Source organism: Engraulis encrasicolus, unplaced genomic scaffold (assembly GCF_034702125.1).
Source record: "Engraulis encrasicolus isolate BLACKSEA-1 unplaced genomic scaffold, IST_EnEncr_1.0 scaffold_61_np1212, whole genome shotgun sequence".
NCBI lineage: Eukaryota > Metazoa > Chordata > Actinopteri > Clupeiformes > Engraulidae > Engraulis > Engraulis encrasicolus.
In genome coordinates, this window is record NW_026945939.1 from 364463 (window position 1) to 387300 (window position 22838).

General features: G+C 42.6%; 1 pseudogene; it reads right to left on the reverse strand.

The window, feature by feature from the left end:
- The window catches only part of LOC134444606 (NACHT, LRR and PYD domains-containing protein 12-like), a 49669-nt pseudogene that overhangs the window by 14594 nt on the left and 12237 nt on the right, over window positions 1–22838 (reverse strand).

The following is a 22838-nucleotide window of genomic DNA, read 5'->3' on the forward strand; positions in this document are numbered from 1 at the left end:
CTTTTCTACTTGATATCATAAATTCAAAAAATCTTGCCTCAATCTCTGTAGTTTACATTGAGGGTCCTGTAATAGATCAGTGAGGAGCTTCACTCCAGCATCTCCAGGGTCATTTCCTCTCAGATCCAGCTCCTTCAGGTGTGAGGGGTTTGATTTCAGAGCTGAGGCCAGAGCAGCATATCCTTCTCCCATTACGCCACAGTCTGACAGCCTGGAGAGACCATACATATTTAATTGGATTGTTTATACACCTACAGTATATAACATGTCCATGTGAACATAGCTAGTGTTACACTGCAAGGTGTGAAAAAGAATGGGTCATATTTAGAACTTTGCCATGACAAATAACCCTTCAGTAGTGTTGCAGTGGTGTAATGCTGTAAAATAGAAAGTAACTTTAAATGTACACTGTGCGAGATTTTAGCTGCTTATTTCCAGAATTCATGCTACCCATACACTAATGTGACCTTTTCCATGAATGCTTACCACCACCGTCAAATTCCAAGTATTCATTATGCTATTTTCATACATAAGAAGGTGGATCTTCTTCATGTCCGCCATTTTGAATTTCCAGAAATAGCCATTTTTAGCTGCAAAAATGACTGTACTTGGGCCATACTAGAAAATATGAGTTTATTACTAAGTAAACTTTCATGAAAAGATACAATTTGGCAATAGGCAACCCAATTTCAATGAGCAGCATAGTTGAAGTACCTTNTTTTGACCATTTCCAGCACAGTGTACCTTTAAAGGAGTATGTCCACTATTTGGGGGCTAAATATGGCATTGTGCTATGGGACAGAAAATCTGAACATGGACCTGGGTTACTATATTGCACATACAATATTGTTGACATGCCATGTGCATAGTGCATCGAGCCTGAGCAACAACAGCAGTGTTTTCTCTGACAGCTGATTCAACTTGCTTGTCAGCTCGTCAGCTGTTGTGGAGCAGCTGCGGTTCGGGATGTAAAATTCTGCATGGTAGTAGTGGCTCGTGCTCAGGGACAAAAAAGACCCAACAGTCCCATCTGCTAAGGCGGCGATTCGGTGACCTTTTTTTGCTATGTGGCATGAGAGAATCATTTAAGACTAGTCATCAGCAATATTGACATGTATTAACCAATTACTAATTATGCAACTGTTGAACTGTAAAATGTAAAGCAACAACTAAAATAGGCCATTAGAATGAAGCTGTGAAGCATAAATGACAGGAAGGACAGTGGAATTAACACAAATGACATAACAGTCTGGATTTAGTTTATTATTATTATTATTATCATTATAGAAATATATATAACCTCAGTGTCTCCAGTGCAGAGGTGGGGATCTCCAGTCCACTGCACAGTAGTTGGACTCCAGCATCTCCAATGGGGTTGTCACTGAGATCCAGGTGTCTGAGCTTCGATGAGTCTTTGCAGAGGATGGTGGCTAATGTTGCACAGCTCTGTTTAGTGAGCTTACAGCTATCGACCCTGAAGGGGAAAACAGCAAGCAGTGATTATCGAAAAGGACTTTGCTGCTGCCTGTCAAATGTTATATAATGTATAACTCACATAATAGAGCCAATAATTTGTTTACATGTAACTTACAGAGTTGTTTGTGACTCCTCCACTACTGGCTGCAGCCTCAGGAGAGCTTCATCAGATCTGATGTATGTCTTCAAGTCAAACACATCCAGGTTCTGGTCTGATGTCAGCAGCATAAACACTAGAGCTGACCACTGGGCAGGCGAGAGCTTGGACTCAGAGAGAGTCCCAGCACTAAGGAAGCTCTTGATCTCTTCCACTAAGGAGTTGTCATTCAGTTCATTCAGGCAGTGGAAGAGGTTGATCATTCTTTCTGAGGAGTAGGGCTTCCTGATCTTCTCCTTAATGTAACAGATTGTTTCATCATTGCCCATCTGAATTTGTCTAGTCTGTATCAGACCATGCAGGAGAGTCTGATTTGATTCCAGGGAGAGGCCAAGAAGGAAGCGGAGGAAGAGATCAAAGCGTCCATCTTCATAAGCCAATGCTTTGTCCACAGCACTCTTATGCAAGGTGATCATCTTTGCAGGTGAACGCTGTGTGGATATTATGTTTTTCTTTTCAACTCCCAACATCAGCAGTGCATACAGAGCAGCAAGATACTCCTGGATACTGAGATGCACAAAGCAGAACACCGTCCCAAGAAAGACACCTGATTCTTCTCGGAAAATCTGGGTGCACATGCCTGAGTAAACAGTTGCCTCTCTGACATCAATGCCACTGTCCATGAGATCTTCATCATAAAATATCAGATTGCCCTTCTCTAACTGTTCATAGGCCAGCTTTCCAAGACTGAAGATCAGTTTGTGGTTCCATTGTGGTTCAAGGTCATGAACATTGTCAAATTTGACGTTTCTCTGTCTGGTTTGAAAAATAAGGAAATATGTGTACATGTCTGTCAAAGTATTTGGAAACTGTGTGTCTGCTGAGGAACACATTTTCCCAAGAACGTGAGCAGCAATCCAGCAGAACACAGGTATGTGGCACATGATGTGAAGGCTCCTTGATGATTTAATGTGTGACATTATTTCATTTGCAAGAGTCTCATTGTTGATCCTCTTCCTGAAATACTCCTCCTTTTGTGAGTCATTGAACCCCTGCACCTCTGTCATCAGGTCAACATAGTCAGGAGGAATTGCACTTGCTGCGGCTGGTCGAGAGGTTATCCAGATGAGAGCAGAGGGGAGCAGATTACTCTTAATGAGATTTGTCAAGAGTACATCCAGTGAGGTGACAGCTCTCACATCAGACACATTTTCATTTGTTTGAAAATTGAGATGAAGTCGACACTCATCCAAACCATCAAAGACAAAAAGCACTGTATATTTCTTCTGACTTCTAAAAGTAAATCGCTTTAGTTCTGGAAAGAAGTGGTGAAGAAGGTCCATCAAAGAGCACTCCATGTTTGCCATGAGGTTGAGTTCCCGAAAGCAGAGAGGGAAGATGAAATGGATCTGTTTGTTGTCATTTCCCTCAGCCCAGTCCAGGATGTACTTCTGCACAGAGATAGTTTTGCCGATGCCAGCTACCCCCGTTGTGATGATCTTTCTTATTGGTTTGTCCTGACTAGTTGATGGCTTAAAGATATCAGAACATTTGATTGGTTTGTCCTGTCCAGCTGGCTTCTTGGACCTGGACTCAATCTGTCTGACTTCATGCTCCACATTTACTTTCCCACTCCCTCCTTCTACTATGTAGAGGTCTGTGTAGATATTTTGCAGCAGAACAGAGCTTCCATGTTTTACTATTCCTTCAAACACATTCCGGTACTTGTTCTTGAGATTTCTTTTCAAGTCATTCTGACAAATTATATTGAGCTCATCTGGTTAAAAACAAATACAACATAAGCAAACATTTTTTTCCCATGGCGTAGTTACAGCATAATATAACTACAGGTTAATAACAAAGAAAACATTCTTACTTTCATTCAATTCGTCAGCAAGATCCTGGTGTCCCATCTTAGAGAGGAAGTGCAGTGCCATCTTGAGAGCACCTTCTCTGGCATCACTATCATCTTCTGCTCTCATATCAAAGGTTTCCTTGTAGTCTGGACTAAGAATCTGTTTAAATCTCTGCAGCTCTGTCTTCACAAAGGTGACTATCTTCTCCTCAAGCACCTAAAGAATACATCACACGTGCCTTAAAATTACACATCACATATGCCCTTACGGTAGAGTACACATCACACCATTTTCCTGTCCGGACCTGGGATTTGATTTGTTTTGTCCTTTGTTCTCAGTGTGACTGCCATTGTACTTTTCATTTCCATGTAGCAATTTGCCCAATTTTATTTCTATTTCATATAAAGAGTCAGTTCAAATCAATTGAATCCATTGAAAACAGCAAATAAAACATGAAATGGAGTGCATTTAGAAGCTAAGACCCTCCTCTTGCATGAACACATGTTCATTCAGCACTAACATACCCACATTTTAATACAAAATCTCAAAGCACATGAGCATGAATGCTGTGTCTATGTTGCTTCAGGGGCCTCAGTCAATGCAGCATTTACACAGAATCCAGCATCAATGGGTAATGGGTTAACTGTGGTTTTGTTTGACAACATGGGATTTTAAAATGTGCAATTTTTACATCAATAAAAATTGACATGGGGTTTGCAATCATTCATCATGGGATTGGCTGTTTATGGCAAACAAGGTATTGTTTTAAAAACATGCATGCATGGTTCATACATGTCCACTTAATACTCTTTTTAAAATATCCACTGCAACTTTTAACTTGTAAACAAAAGGCCTAAATGGTTTACATAAATATTCACTTGCGTGTAAATGGAGTCTACGTGTTCAACTGAGCTTAAAAAATAGCACCAGTTGTGTATTCACTGACTAATATGAAACGGAAATCAACCATTATCAATCTATAAGTATTTTAATCAATCAATCAATCAATCAATCAATCAATCAATCAATCAATCAATCAATCAATCAATCAGGCCAATGTTGACAACAGATGGATGTGCTGAACAGAAACTCTTCTGTAAGAGTGGAAGAGTCAAGTGGATGGAAACTGGATCAATTACCTCAAAGATGCGANGTAGATCTAATTGCTTATGCTGACTGGTGCTGGTGTCTTGTTCATATCCTATCTCTTGTTCCCTGATAATAAAGAATGAAGCAAAATTGATTCTATTCTCTGAACAATGTTGTGACCGCATAGGGAATTATATGGAGAGGCTCAACCAGCTTCACAATTATGGAGTAAACACCCATCCAGTTCCATTGAGCTGAATTGCACTGTGGGCCTCTGTGCTGATATTTCAGCTGTTAAGTCCACTTGTTACAATTAAAGATATAACAGAAAGTGGAGATACAAGGTTTCTGTCTGTTAGTGATAACATGTTCCAAGTATAATTGCATGTCCATCTACCTGTCCTGTTCTGCCATGAAAGGGGGCTCTTCTTTTGACCAGTCACTCCTCATGGATGGAGCTCTGGACACAACAGGCCCTGGTCCCTTCCTGGAGACCCTTATGGAATAAACAGAGGATTATGGGCTAAGAAAGAGGACAAGTATTTCTAGTTTAGTTCATCATGAGCTAAGTAGCAAAGCTGGAAGGCACATATAATGGTTGTATGATGTTATTATCTTATTATTCTTCCATAATAGGATCTCAATGGCAGCTAACACAAAAATGTTATTGGGGCAGGTTCATGTTACAATTGCATATTAGAAATCTACTCCAAGGAAGCTGTTTGATAGAACATCTGACTAAGTTACACTCTATTTTTATATTTTAAGTGTTTCTGCCTTCTTTTTAGAGTTAGAAACTGCCACGCCAAAATTCGCCCTGTCCCACAATTCAATTAGCAGTCACAAGGGGCGTCTAGATTTTTAGGCTAGCAATGGTGAAGAAATGTTTAAAAATTCCTTGATCGGAACCATGATCCAACCTTGTTCCCTTTGTCATTTCCAACAACTCCACAAAATTTTATCCAAATCCGTCCACGACTTTCTGAGTCATCCTGCTGACAGACAAACAGACTGTGACAGCCCCATCTACTGCCAGACAAACAGACAGACAGACAGACAGACAGACAGACAGGTGCGATCGAAAACAACCTCCTTGGCGGAGATAATAAATATCTACATAGTAGAAACAGACAAAGAGACATGCCAGAGGAGAAAATAAGTAAAGCAATGAAGAATGTGTCTACCTTTCCCCTCCTGCCATGAGAGGAGGCTCTTCTTTTGACCAGTCACTCCTCATGGATTGCGATCTGGATACACCAGAGACAGAGGTCTTTGATACATCTTCCCACTTAGCCAGGAGGCTGGACACAAGAGGGTCTGCTCTCTTTCTGGAGTACCTGCTGCAATGTTAAGACGTAGTCTTAGTTTAAACAGTAATGTTAGTTACCTGTGAGATTCCTCTGGTTGTGATTCTGGTCCCAGCTGGGACTCCTGGTCGCCAGGGAAACTCATTACAATCCTTTCCTCCACACACCACCTCACCTCATTACCTGAGCAGGAGGCACAAATAATGCAGGGGCAGATTTAGTATGAAATATAATGTAATCATGGATACAAGTGGTTGTGACTCCCATTCTCCCATTGCCGAACCGATGTAGTTAAGTTGACAAACTGTGCAGGAACACCCCCGTCACAGTTTATGGGGGAGAGTGTGGCGTGGAACGTTAGTAGGCTTAAACATTCCTCCCGAAGCCTCAATACAGTGCGGTAGTGTTGTGCTATTGGAACACCTCCATCACAGTACAATGCGTCATTGATGTATTGTTTTGCATGCGTTCCCTTCTCTTCTTGTTTTATTACTTTATTTATAGAAACTAGCTTTGTGTACAATATCTCATTGTAGTTTACCAACAGCATCTTTGTGAACTCTCCCTCTCGTTCCCCTCTCCAGAAACTATAACACTACAAAAGCACAGGAGACACTTACGGAATCACAGGTCAGAGGAACAAGGGTTTCACATCAGACAGTGTTCAACAAATGACGCAGCACAGGGCAACAGAAACACTGGGAATAAATACACAGGGGCAGTAACAGAGAGGCACAGGATAGGGCAGGAGACAACAGGCTGCAGGTGGACACACAACAAGGGAACAAGCAGACAATGAACATCATGGGACAAGGCACTGGCAGACTAACGAGGGAGGTAACAAGAACAGGTGACGACAATAAGACATAACGAGGGACAAACAGGACAACAATGGGGCAAATGAGAACATGGGTAATCAGAGGCAATGAGCAGAACAGGTGAAAACAACGGCAAGAGAAACAGGCAATCAGCAGACAGACAACAAGAGGCAGATGAGGGCAAAGAGGGAGAGACAACCAGGAAAAAGCAAACTAATAAAAACTAGGCACAAAGAACTTGGGAGATACCACAAAGACCAGGAAAACATTGGACAAGAAAAACAAGAAAAAGGGAAAACCTACAGGGGCAACAGAACAAGAGGGCAATGGCCGAAAAACAATCAAGACACAGAAAAACAATCAAAATTAGAAACATGTAACGTGGGACAGGTGAGACAAATGAGGGGCGGGATCAGGAACAGGATAGGTAAACACAAGAGTACATTGACAGGGAAAAATGACAGGACAACACATAAACAGAAGCACATGGAGACATGGACACGAGCAGATAAAATCAACGGGTGGGAACTAAGACACGTGGGTGGAAACTAAGAACAGAAGACCAAGACAAAAAACACAAAAGTCCAGATCCTAACAGTACGTCCCCCTCAAGGGACGGCTTCCAGACGTCCCACAAAGTCAATTGGAGGCACGAAAGACAAGGATTGGGGACGCCCGGAGGGGGAGGAATGGCAGGGCTGGGCACACTGCCTGGCCAACGGAGGAGGTACAGAGAGCCGGTCAGATTCTGAACACAGGGTAGAGCCAGTGCAAGGGGCAGGCACAGGGGAGGGAAAAACAGACAGGCAGACTCTGTGCAATGGACAAACTCAGTAGTGCAGACAGAGTCGGGGGGGCAGACAGCGGAGAGAGCAGAGCCAGGCGAGTGGGCCGACTCGGGCATGACATTGGTGGACTTGGACATGGAGCAGTCTGGCTTCGGATGAGGAGAACCGGAGAGCCGGGAGGTTGGCATCGGAGGCTGGGAGACACAGACAGGAACAAATACGGGAACCTTGATGCGCACGATGACGGGGATGGTGACAGGAACGGCGATGGAGATGACGATAGGAATGGGTACAGTCACAGTGACATTAACAAAAACTGGTGAGGGGAAACGGGTCGAATGGGCTGGTACACGAACAGGGACAGACACAGGAGTGGGAACCTGGACACAGATTGGGACGGAGACTGGGATGGTGAGTGGAACTGTCACAGGTATGGTAACTGGCACAGGAATAAGGAGTGGCTTTGGGAACATTGGGCTGGGGTGAGTAGAAGGAGCAGGCCGGGTAACAGGAGATGACTGTGAGGCGGGAGCAGGTGCTGGTGCTGGGCAGGCGTGGACTGGAGCTGGTGCAGAGCAGGCGGGGTCTGGAGCTGGTGCAGAGCAGGCGTGGACTGGAGCTGGTGCAGAGCAGGCGTGGACTGGAGCTGGTGCAGAGCAGGTGGGGTCTGGAGCTGGTGCAGAGCAGGCGTGGACTGGAGCTGGTGCAGGGCAAGCTGGTGCAGGGGTAGCGCCGACAGGATCGGAGGAGGCGCCGACAGGATCAGAGGAGGCGCCGACAGGATCAGAGGAGGCGCCGACAGGATCAGAGGAGGCGCCGACAGGATCAGAGGCTGTGCCGACAGGTGCTGGGGTAGCGCCGACAGGAACGGAGGAAGCAGCTACAGGATCAGAGGCGCCGCCGACAGGATCAGAGGCGGCGCCGACAGGTGCAGAGGCGGCGCCGACAGGAACGGAGGTGGCGACGACAGGAACGGAGGTGGCGCCAACAGGATCAGAGGGGGCGCCGACAGGATCTGCCTTTCTCCATTTCTCAATGTAATATTGTCATTAGTACACATACAAACCTTTGTCATGAGTGGTTTGTTTCGTTTGGAAAGTGAACTTTGAGAGCACAAGTTAGCTATCAAGCTACAGTAATTATCTCGTTTTGAGCACTGACCAGCCTTTTGTCCTCTGACTTGGCGCTTTTTGGCGCTTGGCCCTTTATTGTCTCCAAGGGGACATTTGTTTTCACCACCATCAAGGACAAGTTTACAGACAAAACATGAAGACAAAAAAAAGCACATACTCAATAGGTTTGTCGGATATTGTGTGTACAGTGCTTTCTCCCATGTGTGCTCTATCTTTTCTTTCTGAGGAAATAAGAAAATTGCTGAGGAATAGAACGGCATCAGTGTCTCTTCATTGGCACCGGAACACAACGCAGGGGATTGCCGGGAAAGCAGTGCGTTCCGGCTACAAATGCATGCACGCAACACATGACAACACATGCAGATACCATTCTGTTCCTTGGCATTTTGTCACTACTCTGCTTCAGCCAATAACCATGTAGAAAACAATGTAGTTCTAGCTCCAAATATTCCAAAACTTCTCATAAACTTTTTAAAGCACAACAGAGTTCAAATATTATTGTGCAACTTTTGGTTTGTCTAGAAATATCTTGAAAATATTTCAGAAAATATTGACCTATGAGTCTGTGTTTAAAAACATGACAGGAGCTGTCCCCCATGGGACAGATCAAATTGATCCAAAATAAGAGACGCAATGCAAATCGACGGCACTGTAAAGACAACAGTGATTGGGGAAGGGAGCAGTGAATGTGGAATTTTATCACCATGCACATTTCTGAAAACACACACGTAAACAAACATGGTGCCCGGATGGGTTTCTCATACAGCACTCACTAATGATGATGAGACAACATATCCCACATAGTGTATGGCTACTACTAATACTACTAAAGGTACCACACAACAGATGACATGAGACATTTTATTTTTGATAGTGTATTAGAAGTGTATTAAGCCCATTTAAGAGCAAATTCATGTGGAGTCTTACCTTCATTGTATGTTAGACCATGAATGTTGTTGGGGTGGCTAGCTTTAAAACAACAATGGTGCTACATATATAGTAACTGTTGCAGACTGCTAGGGAAGCAAAGGGCATGTATGCTACACATTGAAAACACTTGACCTTTAAAATGTCATCTAACGTTACCTTTTGGGTGAATTTCATTTGCTAATTTCTAGACATAAATTCAGGGTAAATTATGGAAAAGAAACCTACTTTCATGTTGATGTTTTCTTCTCCCTGTCTTATTGTTCATCTGCTCTCTGCTCCAGAGGTCCAACACCACGTTTATCAGGTGTGGCTATACTGTAGCAAGCTTTGGTTTCTCACCAGGGGTGTGGAAAAAAAGAAGTATATTTGCTAGTCAGTTATCAACTTCGGTAGTTGTCAATGGAAAAGTGCATTGCAAACAACAAAGGAGCTAAAGTAGTTATCAACTATGGTTTCGAGAAATGCACCCCAGAGTAATCAAGTCACGAGTCAGAGTTAAGGGCTAGGAACTGGATGAGTTAGCAAGTGTAAACACATATTGTTTATACTGTGTACATGGTAGCTGTTGTGTTGTGAACTGAGGCAGAAAGTGTGCACTAAAAAAAACCCTTATTCATGGAGCCATGGGTTTTCAGTATTGGTGAGGATTTAGTAATTAGATACAACAGTGTAATTATTACTTTATGCACATGTTTTGAGTACAGTCAAGTTCAAAGCACAAATATGTAACAAAGAGATAGGCCTACCTGAAAACACTGTTTAAATAAAAGTTTTGAATATCCCTAGTTCCTTCAGTTACTCCTACAGTTATTTATAGGGTAAATAAACATGTATTTATAGGGTAAAGAGACATTTATTTACAGGCACACACACGCACACGCACGCACACACACACACACACACACACACACACACACACACACACACACACACACACACACACACACACACACACACACACACACACACACACACACACACACACACACACACACACACACAAACAAACACACACACACACACACACACACACACACTGGCAATTATGAGGATGTTGTGTTCAAGTCCTGATGTTGTTGTAGTGATGTAAAAAAAAAACCCCAATCCTATACACATAACCTAAACACTGGCCATAATATATTGTGCATACAACATATTTAACATGGGAATGCATGTCAATGTTAAGAAAATCCAGATGTTTATAGGCATTGTGTTTTTTTTAATTAAACAAAACTATTGTACTGTTCACTGTGAAAGAAATCTATAGGTCTGCATTTAGATGACATGGCACTCTAATGTTCTCTTAGAACATTCACTTAGAACATCTTCTCTTAGCGGCATTATATTTCAATATCTCTTAAAAGCTCAACTGTAAAGTAATTTTCTCATTTGCATACTGGATGGTGAATGAAGAATAGTCCCCTAAAAGTTGTTGTGGCTAGGCTGACAGCGGGGAAATGTTATTGTTTTTTCCACGGAGGTGGGGCCAGAAGGTGGAGCGAGGCCACAAGCACAAGTGGAGGAGACAAGATAGCATATTGGAATGCACAAGCACTGTGTAGGATGGTGGCCAAAGTGGGTAGGCTATTGCAACTATGTTCATTGTCACTGTGCTGCCTATTGCCAAATTTGGTCATTTAATCAATATTTACTAAATTATAAACTAATATTTACAAGTATGAACAAAGTAAAGTACATTTTTGTTAGCTTAAAATAACTATTCCTGGAAATTCAAAATGGCTGACATGTAGAAGATCCACCTTTCCTTGTATGTAAAATGCAATTTCCCCGGTCATAATGAATACTTAGAATTTGATGGTGGTGGTAAACAGTCATGAAAAGGTAACATTTGTGAATGAGCAACATGGATTCTGGAAAGAAACTACAAAAAAAACTGCACAGTGCAGCTTTAAAATCAACCTGTGTGGCCAGGAATATGAAAAGGCCAACAACTTCAAATGAATTAAAATACCAACATCTTTACAAGGCTCTGGTCAAGTTTAGCCTGGCTATCGCGCAGACCCTCGTTACACTTGGTGAGCTCGCCATCTGCATGAGAACCAGGGTAGGTCAAGTTTATGAATTAAGAGAACAAAATTTTTCCAAGGCTCTGGTTAACATTACATGAATTAAGAGACCAACATTTTTACTAGTCTCTGGTTAACTATAAATGAATTAAGAGACCTACATTTTCACAAGTCTTTGGTTAACTATAAATGAAGATACCATTTTACAGAGCTCTGGGTTCACATTCTGTTCTCCTAATCCTTTTGCAAGATTATTACAAAAAAAGAGAAAATAATGAATAATGTGTACATTTATTCGTATTAGCAATAGTGTGTTTTCATCATCCTGTCAGCCAATGGCCTCTGCCCTGGGGTCTGATACACTAACCCTGTATGTGTCCCTAAGAACAGAAATCTGACCTCTGCCCTGGGCACAGGAGAGATTAATCTTATTCTACTTTTACTTTTACTTTTGACACCTCTGGAGATTAACCTGGCCTCAGACAATAATGTGGGAAAACACGAACCTCTGCCCTGGAACCAGATAAAATTGAAATGTCAAATGTATATTTCAAATAATGCAAATCTGACTGCGCACTGTGTGTGAGTTTCCTCAAGGCCAGTGCTTATGATGTCATTGATCATGAAAGTGATGCCATTTGTATAGGCAATTTAATGCAGCATTATACATTTTCTTTTTTTTGGGGGGGGGGGGGGGGGGTATTTTTGTCTGTTCTTTGTTGTCTTCTTTGTATTCAATCATTATGCTGATTGCTTAGTGTACAAAAAAGATACATTGACCGAAAACAGGCTTCCTCTTGCATCCACAGTTAATACTGTTGGATGTGGTTCATCCTTCTTGGTGATATGCAGACATTACCTTGGATACCTTGGCTCTTGATGCATCACAAAGACTCGCTGTCTCGGTCAAAGATGCAACAGTTACACGTGCACCAAGAAATTCTCCTTTTTGAACTCTGATATGTCACCCAATTTGTTGTGTGTTTTAGAACATTTTGAGCAAAACTGTGCTCTTGCCCTGCTAATTGAACCTTCACACTTCACTTTACTGGTGCAATGTGTAATTAATGAAGATTAGCCAACAGGCTGGTCCACTTGAGCCATGACATTTCCCACACTAAAATGACAGGTGTCTGTAAATCAGTATCATTTTACAATAGTAGGATCCTTCCATGTTCTTCTTAAAATGCAACTTTTTTAAGATAATATCTCCTAAACAGAACTGACATATAGACGGTCAAATATGTTACTTGCAGTATTGTGTACTTGAGCAACAGAGTTCCTTAATGCCTGAGCAAACCTGATGACGCACAGAGGCGAAACACGTTGTTCACTCTGAATAAAGAAGCAAAAAGTCAAATAAATGTGCGGTAAACTTCTTTTTTTTAAGTATTGTTGTAAGGCAAGACAATTTTATTTGTATAGCGCATTTCATACATGAATGCAAAACATTAGTAAAAGTGCATTAGCAGCATCATAAAAGGAGGAGGGGACTAAAAATAATAATACATAAATAAGTTAAAAAGTTAAAAAGAGGGAGCCACAATGATAACATGAAATGAAATAAAAAATAAAAGCATAAGGCATTGCAGGTGAAAATGGAATAAAAAGTAAAGCTAAAAGCAAGAAATAAGGGGAAAAAAACAGCAAAAACGTTTTGATCTCTATGAAAAGCGATCAGGAAAAAGCTTTGTGTTGAGACTGGTCTTGAAACTATCAACAGTAGGGGCATTTTTTCACTTCCTTGGGAAGCTGATTCCAAAGCTTTGCAGCATAGTAGCTAACGGCTGCCTCCCCAGCAACAGAGTTGACATAATAAAATATACCAGTGGTTCTCAAACTTTTTGTGTGAAGTACCACCCGAGAAAATATTGAGCTCTCCGAGTACAACCTTGACAACCAACATTAGAATATCGCAGCAAGGGCCTTCCATATGCGCTTTTGCCAGTCAATACAGGAGAGGTTCATAACGGCATCAACAGCTAGGGTCACATTCAGTGCAAGTTTGTTTTTATATTTCTTGCTTGCCTATAGTATTATTCTGCATTATGTTTTCAGATTCTATCAATATTACAAAATGTGAGACCAACGAGACATTTTCGACTGCAACAACTTGATCAGCCTTCAAATCAATGCACAAAAAATGAATTCCTCCAAGTACCACCAGTGGTACGCATACCACAGTTTGAGCACCACTGATCTATACTACATCTACTGCACTGAAGCTGAGAGGGCCCAGACCTGGGTTAGGGGTATTCAATTAAATGTGAACGAGGGCCAGTTTTTCAAATTGCTCCCAGTAGAGTGGCCGAAATGTCCATATGTATTGTGGTTGCCGACTGTCAATGAAAAAAACTACGGGACAATTCATTGAGGTGGGGGGTCTGTGGTCCGCTCCCAGAAAGTTTTGCATTTCTTAGATGTAATTTCCTGCATTTTAACGTTCCGTGTCCCGTTTCAGCTCGATACAGAACCCGTACTTTTATCTCTAAATTCCGAAAAACAATTCCATATTTCAAGGGGCTTGTGGGGGGCCAGAGCCTTGCTGTCCAAGGGCCGCATCTGGCCCCAGGGCCGCCATTTGAATGGCGCTGGTCTAAGATGTGTGTGTGAGTGTGTGTGTGTGTGTGTGTGTGTGTGTGTGTGTGTGTGTGTGTGTGTGTGTGTGTACCTTGTGCTGATTTACTTAAAAAAAAAAAAAAAACAATAAAAAACATCAACCCTATTTGGCGTCTGCACTTATTGTTCTGTCCATTCCGTGCGCCCCTTGTATCTGTAGGTCAGTGTTTCCCAACCAGGGGTACGCGTACCACTAGGGGTACGCAAGCACATCTCAAGGGGTACGCGGAAAAATGTAATAATAACAAATATATTGAGTGTAGTCACATTGGGATAGAGGAACAGAGCCTGAATGAGGGCGAGGAGGTACTCATCATATGAAAAAGTTGCTAAGGGGGTACACAGGACAAAAAAGGTTGGGAAGCACTGCTGTAGGTGCTGTACACGCTATGACAATGTCCTCAATTGTAAGTCGCTTTGGATAAAAAAATGACAATATAATGCAATGCAATGCAACATAATGAAAGATTAATGTTTTCATGCTTTCCAAAACATTAATGGATAGAACCCTAATAAAATGTCTCAACTTCTTGCGGTTCCTGTGTGAATGTGTTGGTGTTTTCTGAGATTCTTGACTCTGAGAAAGCTTTCCCACACAGACGTTATTTGAAGGCCCTGTCTCTAGTGTGAATGCGTTGGTGTGATTTGAAATTTCCTATCCGTGAAAAGTTTTTTCCACAGAGTTTGCAGTTGTAAGGCTTGACTCCCGTGTGAATACGATGGTGCAATCTAAGACTTTCTGAATGCGTGAATGTTTTCCCACAGAGTTTACAGTCGTATGGCTTCTCCCCTGTGTGGATACGTTGGTGTCGTCTCAGGTGTCCTGAGTCTGAGAAACCTTTCCCACAGAGATGGCAATGGTAAGGTGTCTGTCCTGTGTGAATATATTGGTGTCGTTTGAGGTTTCCTGACTCTGAGAAAGCTTTACCGCACAGATGGCATGTGTATGGTTTCTCCCCTGTGTGAATACGTTGGTGTTTCGTGAGACTTCCTGCATCTGAGAAAGCTTTTCCACAGAGTTTGCAGTTGTGTAATACTGTTGGTTTTTCTCCGGTGTGAATGCGTTGGTGTGATGTGAGGGTTGATGACACTGAGAAACTTTTCCCACAGATTTGACAGTTGTACGGCTTTTCCCCTGTGTGAATGCGTTGGTGTAATTTGAGTTTTTGAGCTCGTGAGAAACTACTCCCACACAGATGACAGTCATATGGTTTTTCGCCTGTGTGGATGCGTATGTGCCGTCTGAGATGTCCTGCATGTGAGAACGCTTTCCCACAAAGTTGACAGGTGTATGGTTTGTCACCTGTGTGAATGCGTTGGTGTTTCCTAAGAGTTCTTGCCCGTGAGAAACTTTCCCCACACAGATGACAGCTGTATGGTTTTTCCCTGGTGTGAATGAGTTGGTGTTTCCTGAGATTTGCTGCTTGTGAGAACCTTTTCCCGCACAGAGGGCAGTTGTACATCTTTTCTGCAAAATACAGAAACACACATTTTACTACCTTTCCTTATCATACTGAACATGCATACATTTGTCCAGCATGTGTATGAAGATTCTCATTCTTACGGGTTAGACCTACTTGTGTCATTTGAAAGATACGCTATAAAAGCCCACGCTCAATTCCGCTCAGATTGGCGGCCAGTCTCACTTTTTCCATTCCAATCAAAAGCTGTTGAAAGGGTGGTGTCAATGACTTCCTAACTCAAAATTACTTGACCCAAAACAGTCTGGCTTCAGAAGCGGCCACTCTACTGAAACTCCCTTACTGTCAGTAACAGATGCTTTAAGGGCTGCCAAAGCTGAAGGACACTTACAGTACTTATCCAACTACACTTATCTGCTGCCTTTGATACAATCAACCACAACAGACTTCTTACTATACTCTCAAACATGGACATCATAGGCGCAGTCCATTCCTGTTTTAAATCCTACCTCCCTGGGCGGTCGTTTAGCATGTCACGGCAAGGAAACGGATTGACGCTCCACAAGGGTGCCCCAAGGGTCGGTGCTGGGGACCCTCCTTTTTGCCGTATACACTACCTCTCTGGGCCACATTATCTGCGTCCTCGGCCTCTCTTACCACTGCTATGGTAATGACACACATTTATATCTGTCGATCCAGAGGACTCCACTGTCTCTGCATGCGTCTATCAATTCCTGATGCGGCCACTAATGAATGAATTTAAGATCGCTTGCAGTTACGTATGCAACTGCAAAGGTCCCTTGTACTCTATTTGCTCCCATGATTTTTCCCCCCTGGTGGTGATTGATAACAACTGACTTTCCATATTCACTCAAGATGATAGCTACTTTCGGTTTTATATTAGTGGGGTCAGGTAACATTCAAGTTATTGAACTTTATGCAACACTGCAATATATTGTGTCCAAAATATTACCATAAAGAACAATTCACTAATTGTTCAAAGTCCAAAGTGTAAAGGTACCAAAGTCAAGGTGGTAAGTAGTCATGAGAAAGGTAACATTTGTGGTTGGCCAGCATGAATTCTGGAAATAAACAACTAAATACATGACACAGTGCACCTTTAAGGCTGCATGAACTCAAATCACCCTCAAATGCATAATTTGGAACTTAAAAGGGTATGTCACTATATTGGGGCTTAATACAGTTAAAATCGTTGGCCAGGGTTTATAAAGGTGGTAAAGTGTCTTATTTAGATTATTATAGCATGCTACATGGATGCATTGACTTTCACTAGCTTAGCGACATGCTCCCTCTTTTAACTTGTCTTAAAGCAAGACAACGGTTTACAGGAAAAATAAGACACTTTACCACCTTTACAAACCTCAGCCAATGGTTTTAACTGTATTAAGCCCCAAAATAGTGGCATACCCCTTTAAATATTCAGAACTGAAGCTGAGCATCACATGCTGTACATGAATATTGGACAGAAAGTGATTTGTGATTATTATGTTAAACTATTATAGTTATGTTTACACACACTAAGTCATTTCTAGGATTTTGGGAATTGCATTTTTATATGTGCATGTGTGTGTGTGTGTGGGAGAGAGAGGGGGGGGGAGACTGCACATGAGTGTGAAAACTCTTACCAGTTTCGGTTTTTCCTCCATCTTTGTTGCTTCTGTAGTTTGTTCCTTGCTGACCAGGCGCTTTTCGGTAGTCGACCAGTCGCACTGATAATCTCTTCAGCTGAAATAAGAACAATTGAGCCTTGAGCCACATGTCTATGGTTTGAATGCCAACTGACTACACTTTTCATGTCATAGTCTGGCGGGTCCTCGTGAACATTGTAAAAATTCAATTTCAAGTTCAAGAAGTTTAGTGACATGTCACCATTTTTTGTGGCGTATCCCCAACATAAGATGCATACAATGGACAACACACACAACAGGAAAGCACATACAGTAAATATAAACATGGGCAGACATAAACAGTAAACCCGGGTCCCAGCAGCCATTGGACAGTACTTAACCCTCCTGTTATCCTCAGATTTAGGTTACATCCGTGATCCTTGGGGTCATTTTGACCCCAGCCACTTAAATGTCTGGGTGGTTGACGTTTAAGGGCGTAACGCCAAAAAAAAAGTTTTTTCAAATAAAAGGAATGTGCTTGTGTGCAAGAGTGGTTGGCCTACAGCAGTCTGTGTGTTTGTCTGTGTGTGTGTGTGTGTGTGTGTGTGTGTGTGTGTGTGTGTGTGTGTGTGTGTGTGTGTGTGTGTGTGTGTGTGTGTGTGTGTGTGTGTGTGTGTGTGCGCGTGCGTGTTTGTGTGTTCATACCACAACATTGGGCTTGTTCTTCAGTCCCTCGATCGCTTCCTCAGTCGACATGCAGAGAGACATTTTCCACTGGACTTCACTCTAGCAAATACACATATAAGGCAATAATAATAATAATAATAATAATAATAATAATAATAATAATAATAATAATAATAGTAATAATGTTAGTCATAATAGCCATTATAACAACTAGTATTTACTTGTTTCAACTAGTAACAATTGGACTCAGCTTCAGCTACAAGTAGTATTAACTTTGACTCAGCTGCAGCCACTACTAATAGTAACCTAACTACGTAGTTATGAAGACTACGCAGCTATTTTTATTACATTACATTATATTACATTGCACTTAGCTGACGCTTTCATTTTATTCAAAGAGACTTAGTCATTATTTTTCAGGGTATTGGTTACAGTCCCTGGAGCAATGTGGGGTTAGGTGCCTTGGAAGGGCACTTCAGCCATGGATGGAGATGTAGGGAGAGGTCAGGGGGGATTCGAACCTGCAACCCCTAGATTGAAAGACCAACTCTCCAACCACTAGGCCACGGCTGTTGGTAACAAAGACTCCTCAGCTAATTGTAGTAGTAACTAGTAATGAAGAGTCTTCTTCAGCTACTAATAGTAACAGCCAGAGCCGGTTCTGACCTCTGTGATGCCCTAAGCAAAAATATGCCAAGCCCCCACCTCTAACTATAAAAAATCAACTCCAGTGTGCCCCTCCCCCCATTTTTTTTTAAAGCGAGTGTAGTCCTACTGTATATTTGGGCAGCCTGCACAGTTGTTCACACACTATCTAGTTTTTCAGACCTTAGGGCCAGATTACACCTCCGCCCTGATAAACTGACTCACACGTGGATAAACTATGTATGAAATTATTAGGCCTACCCACAAAGGTTAAACATAAAAATGGCATTCGTACCACGGGAGCCTCACAATTTGGCATACAAGTCCTTAGTAATCTAAAGAATTTGAAAAAATAACGTCTATCCATAAAAGTTCCCATTCATTTAGAAATGGCACAAACTAGACTGGATGCCAACAAAATACATTTCCCTAACACAGGTGTTGCATAAGAGTAGCTTAAATTAGATATTGGAGGGCTAGGCTTGCACATCTAAGCATAAAGCGTGCACATGCCAGACGTGGTGGTAATGTGAAAGTAGGTGAGCAAGTGAATAGCCTACACTGCACGCCCTCGCCAGGACAAGTTTTCTCTCGCCAGGAGGAATAAAATGAACAGGTTGCAGACTTGATGATGGAGTAGGCCTAGGCTATTTAGTAAATTATTCAATAAAATATTCGGAAGATAGACAAATCATAACGGCAGCGTCCATCACGCAGGCAGTCACAGTCACACATCCAACCACACAGTCCCGCGACCCGTCCCTTTCCACTCCTCTCCTCCGCGCGGGCACAAGGCTACACACACACACACGGCACCCCTTCCTATCTCACACTCTTCTCCGTTGCTTTGATTGCACTGACGTTTCGTCGGCTAGTCAGTTGGTGTTTCTCAACTAGGCAGCGAATACAACTTTCGAAACAACAGTAAAACATTGACAACGAAACATATTTTCCTTCACCCTTCCCTGATGATTCGATTACACAGGCGGGCTTAAGTTCCCCGCGGTAACGCAAACAGGAACGCGTGTTGCGCACTGACTATCGAAGACATGGGAACTCGGCATTGTTGTGAGATTCTCACTCCTGTTCCATCCGAAATTAACCACAGGAGAAGGGCTTCAGTTGCCTTGCCCACGTCACTGTTCTTCTCTTGTTTGTCATGAATTCGCTTCTTCCTCTTCCTGATAATGTAGCGAACCACGTCGTCACAAATCCTGAGTCCACATCTCTGGTGGTCTGCACCGGGTATTTTATTTTTCACTTAGTCACAGTCAACGCTCAAGGTTAATACGATGATGATACAGTATGAAAAATAGTGCAGAGTAGGTTCGGAGTTAGGGTAGGGTTGCCACATTTCAGTGGTAAAAAACCTGGACACATTGATACGCGAGCACGAATCATTACTGACACATGTGTATCTCAATGGGGTAATATGAAGCTGTGCATTATAAAAAATCGGGACAGTCCAGGAATTTACCCGGACAGACCATAAAAACCGGGACAATCCTGGAAAAACCTGGACATGTGGCAACACTAGGCTGCTCGGGACTAACTGCCGCATCAGCATTAAATTTACTCTTTTCTGGCTGCCTGTAGCAAAGATAGAAAAAAACCCTTTAACCTCCCACTGACTCTTATCAAACATATCTCTTCTCTACATCCGTCATACTTCTTAATCCGTAGGCTACAGTAGGTTACATTTGTTCTTCACTCACCTCTTTCTCTTCATTGACAGGCTGTGGCTTGAACGGGGAAGGGGAAGACACAGAAAGGGGAAGAAACCCCTTAAAGCAACAGTCCACCCTTTTTGATTGCCACGCGTTTGCTGTGTTTCCGAGCATTATTCATGAATGTGCATATCATTTTCTTCTCAGTGTTTTCAATACTTAAGATTTATTGGTAAGCCTATCAGAATTATTAGCATAATCACTGGAATAGGCCTAAATAAGAGCATTAGCATCGAGCCACAAGTGATCATAGGATGGGATTTAATAGTTGTTTTGTACTCTGGTGGCTTTTACATTCATTTTAAAGTAGTTTATAAGTACATTTGAGGATGTTTTGTTTGCTCCCATAGACTTGCATTGCTGCACTTAATTTGGCTGTAGGGTTAAACTAGGTGATGCAAACACATAGACAACAAATCCTATGTGTAGCCAGGGAACCTATCGCTGCTTTCACTTTCTTTAATCCTTTTGCCTTGCACTTAATCTTTCCTTTGCTTTCCCTGTATTCTTTCCTGAAACTCATTGGGGGCGTAGGCACTGTCAGGGTAGTTTTTTTGGACAGGCGCGTTATGGGCAGAGTTGGGGTCCTTAGACTGGGCATTGATATAGGGTGCATCCCAATATGTGTCCTTGCCTCCTCCACTTGTGCTTGTCTCCTCGTCCCGCCTCCTGGCCCCTCCTCCATGGAGAAAACATTAAAGTTTCCCAGCTGTCATCCTCGCCACAACAACTTTTGAGGGACTGTTTTTCATTCACCATCCCAATTGCAAATGAGAAAAAGACTTTACAATTGAGCTTTTGCAAGATATTGAAATAAAATGCTGTTGTCAGTGATGTCATCATGACGAAAAGCAAGTGGAGGAGGCAAGTGGAGGAGGCAAGGTCGCATATTGGGATGCACCCACAGCCACCTGGGGTCCTGAGACCGGTAATGGTCAGTGTTGCCAAGTCCGCTTATTATAAGCGACCTTGGGCTTCTTTTTTTGAGCAGTCGCTTTGAATTTTGAGAAGTCGCGGGTTGCGTTTTTTTTGGGCTTGTTCTTTTCAGGGTTGGGCTTGCTGTTTTCTCCTGCTCTGCCGGTCATTTGAATGTGTTTCTCAATGGCAACTCGTCTTTTCTCACTCATCCTTACAAGTGACCCTACTACAGCATTGTTAACTTCCACTTTCTGTGGTCACTTCAGGGGATTTTAGCTGCCACGCAGACCCCCGCAAAGAGCAAGGTCTTCCCTGACTAGGCACGCGACTGACAACCCACCCCTTCGGTTGCTTATTTTAATCCGTACAGTAGGTTACATTTGCTCTTCACTCACCTCTTGCTCTTTATTGACAGGCTGTGGCTTGAACAGGGAAGGGAGAAAATGTGAGAAAATGAGAACTGTGAGAAAATGATGGGTTTCAAATGTGTTACCCCTCCAGGGGGCGCCTTTTCACCTCGCCCAGGATACGTATTGCAACCATAAATGCAGCAATAAAGATCCCATTTTCACAAACATGGTGTCAATTTAGGAGTTATTGAGGATCCTCTGTTGGATCGAAACGTTGCCTTGTGTTAAAATTAAACTCCAAAAATACTTTATTTAATTTTAACATATGGCAACGTTTCGATCCAACAGAGGGAAACAAACAGCCATCTAATTATATGAGGGTTGAAGATGGTTGGTCTCAGCACTGCCCCTTGTGGCTTGGAGTAGACCTAGTGGCTCTCATGGCCCAGGATACTGCACCTGAGGACACTCATATAATTAGATGGCTGTTTGTTTCTCTTACACACCCTGATGAAGGCCACAGCGCCGAAACGCGTTGGTGTTTTTTAATGCATTTGCCCCTTAAATGAAGTTTGTTTTTTTACTACATTAACCAACTGAAGTGCCTGGACCAAGGGTTTTGTCCCTCTCATCTTTTTTGAACATGGAACCCCTTCCAAGAGCACCAGTTGGTTTTGAGGGACACTAGTAGCGCTCTACCAACTCTTTTGCTGAACACATTTCCCCTGTACTGGGATGGATAAAAAGAGTCTGGAAATCTTGAGGGAAGACAGATGGAAGGACACCGTAAGCAGGAAGACTCGCCAGGTGTTGGAATGTGTAGTGGAGGTTGTCAAAGCCATATAATGATAGGGAAGAGAAGGGCCGAGCGACAGGAGGGAGTACAATGACTCTGCATACACATTGGACATGCACAATCTCCACCATAGCAATGCTGCATTAGCCTGGTTCTCAGAGGACCTGTGTGTGTGTGTGTGTGTGTGTGTGTGTGTGTGTGTGTGTGTGTGTGTGTGTGTGTGTGTGTGTGTGTGTGTGTGTGTGTGTGTGTGTGTGTGTGTGTGTGTAGGAGAGAGAGACCATGAAAGAGACCATGACTCACTGTGTTTAGTGTGTGTGTGTGTGTGTGTGTGTGTGTGTGTGTGTGTGAGTGAGAGAGAGAGAGAGAGAGAGGGGAGGGAGAGAGAGAGAGAGAGAGAGAGAGAGAGAGAGAGAGAGAGAGAGAGAGAGAGAGAGAGAGAGAGAGATTATCCAACACAAACAGGCCCCTTCGTGACTCAGTGTGTTGAGTTTGAAGTGGCCTACATACACCACGGCACATACTC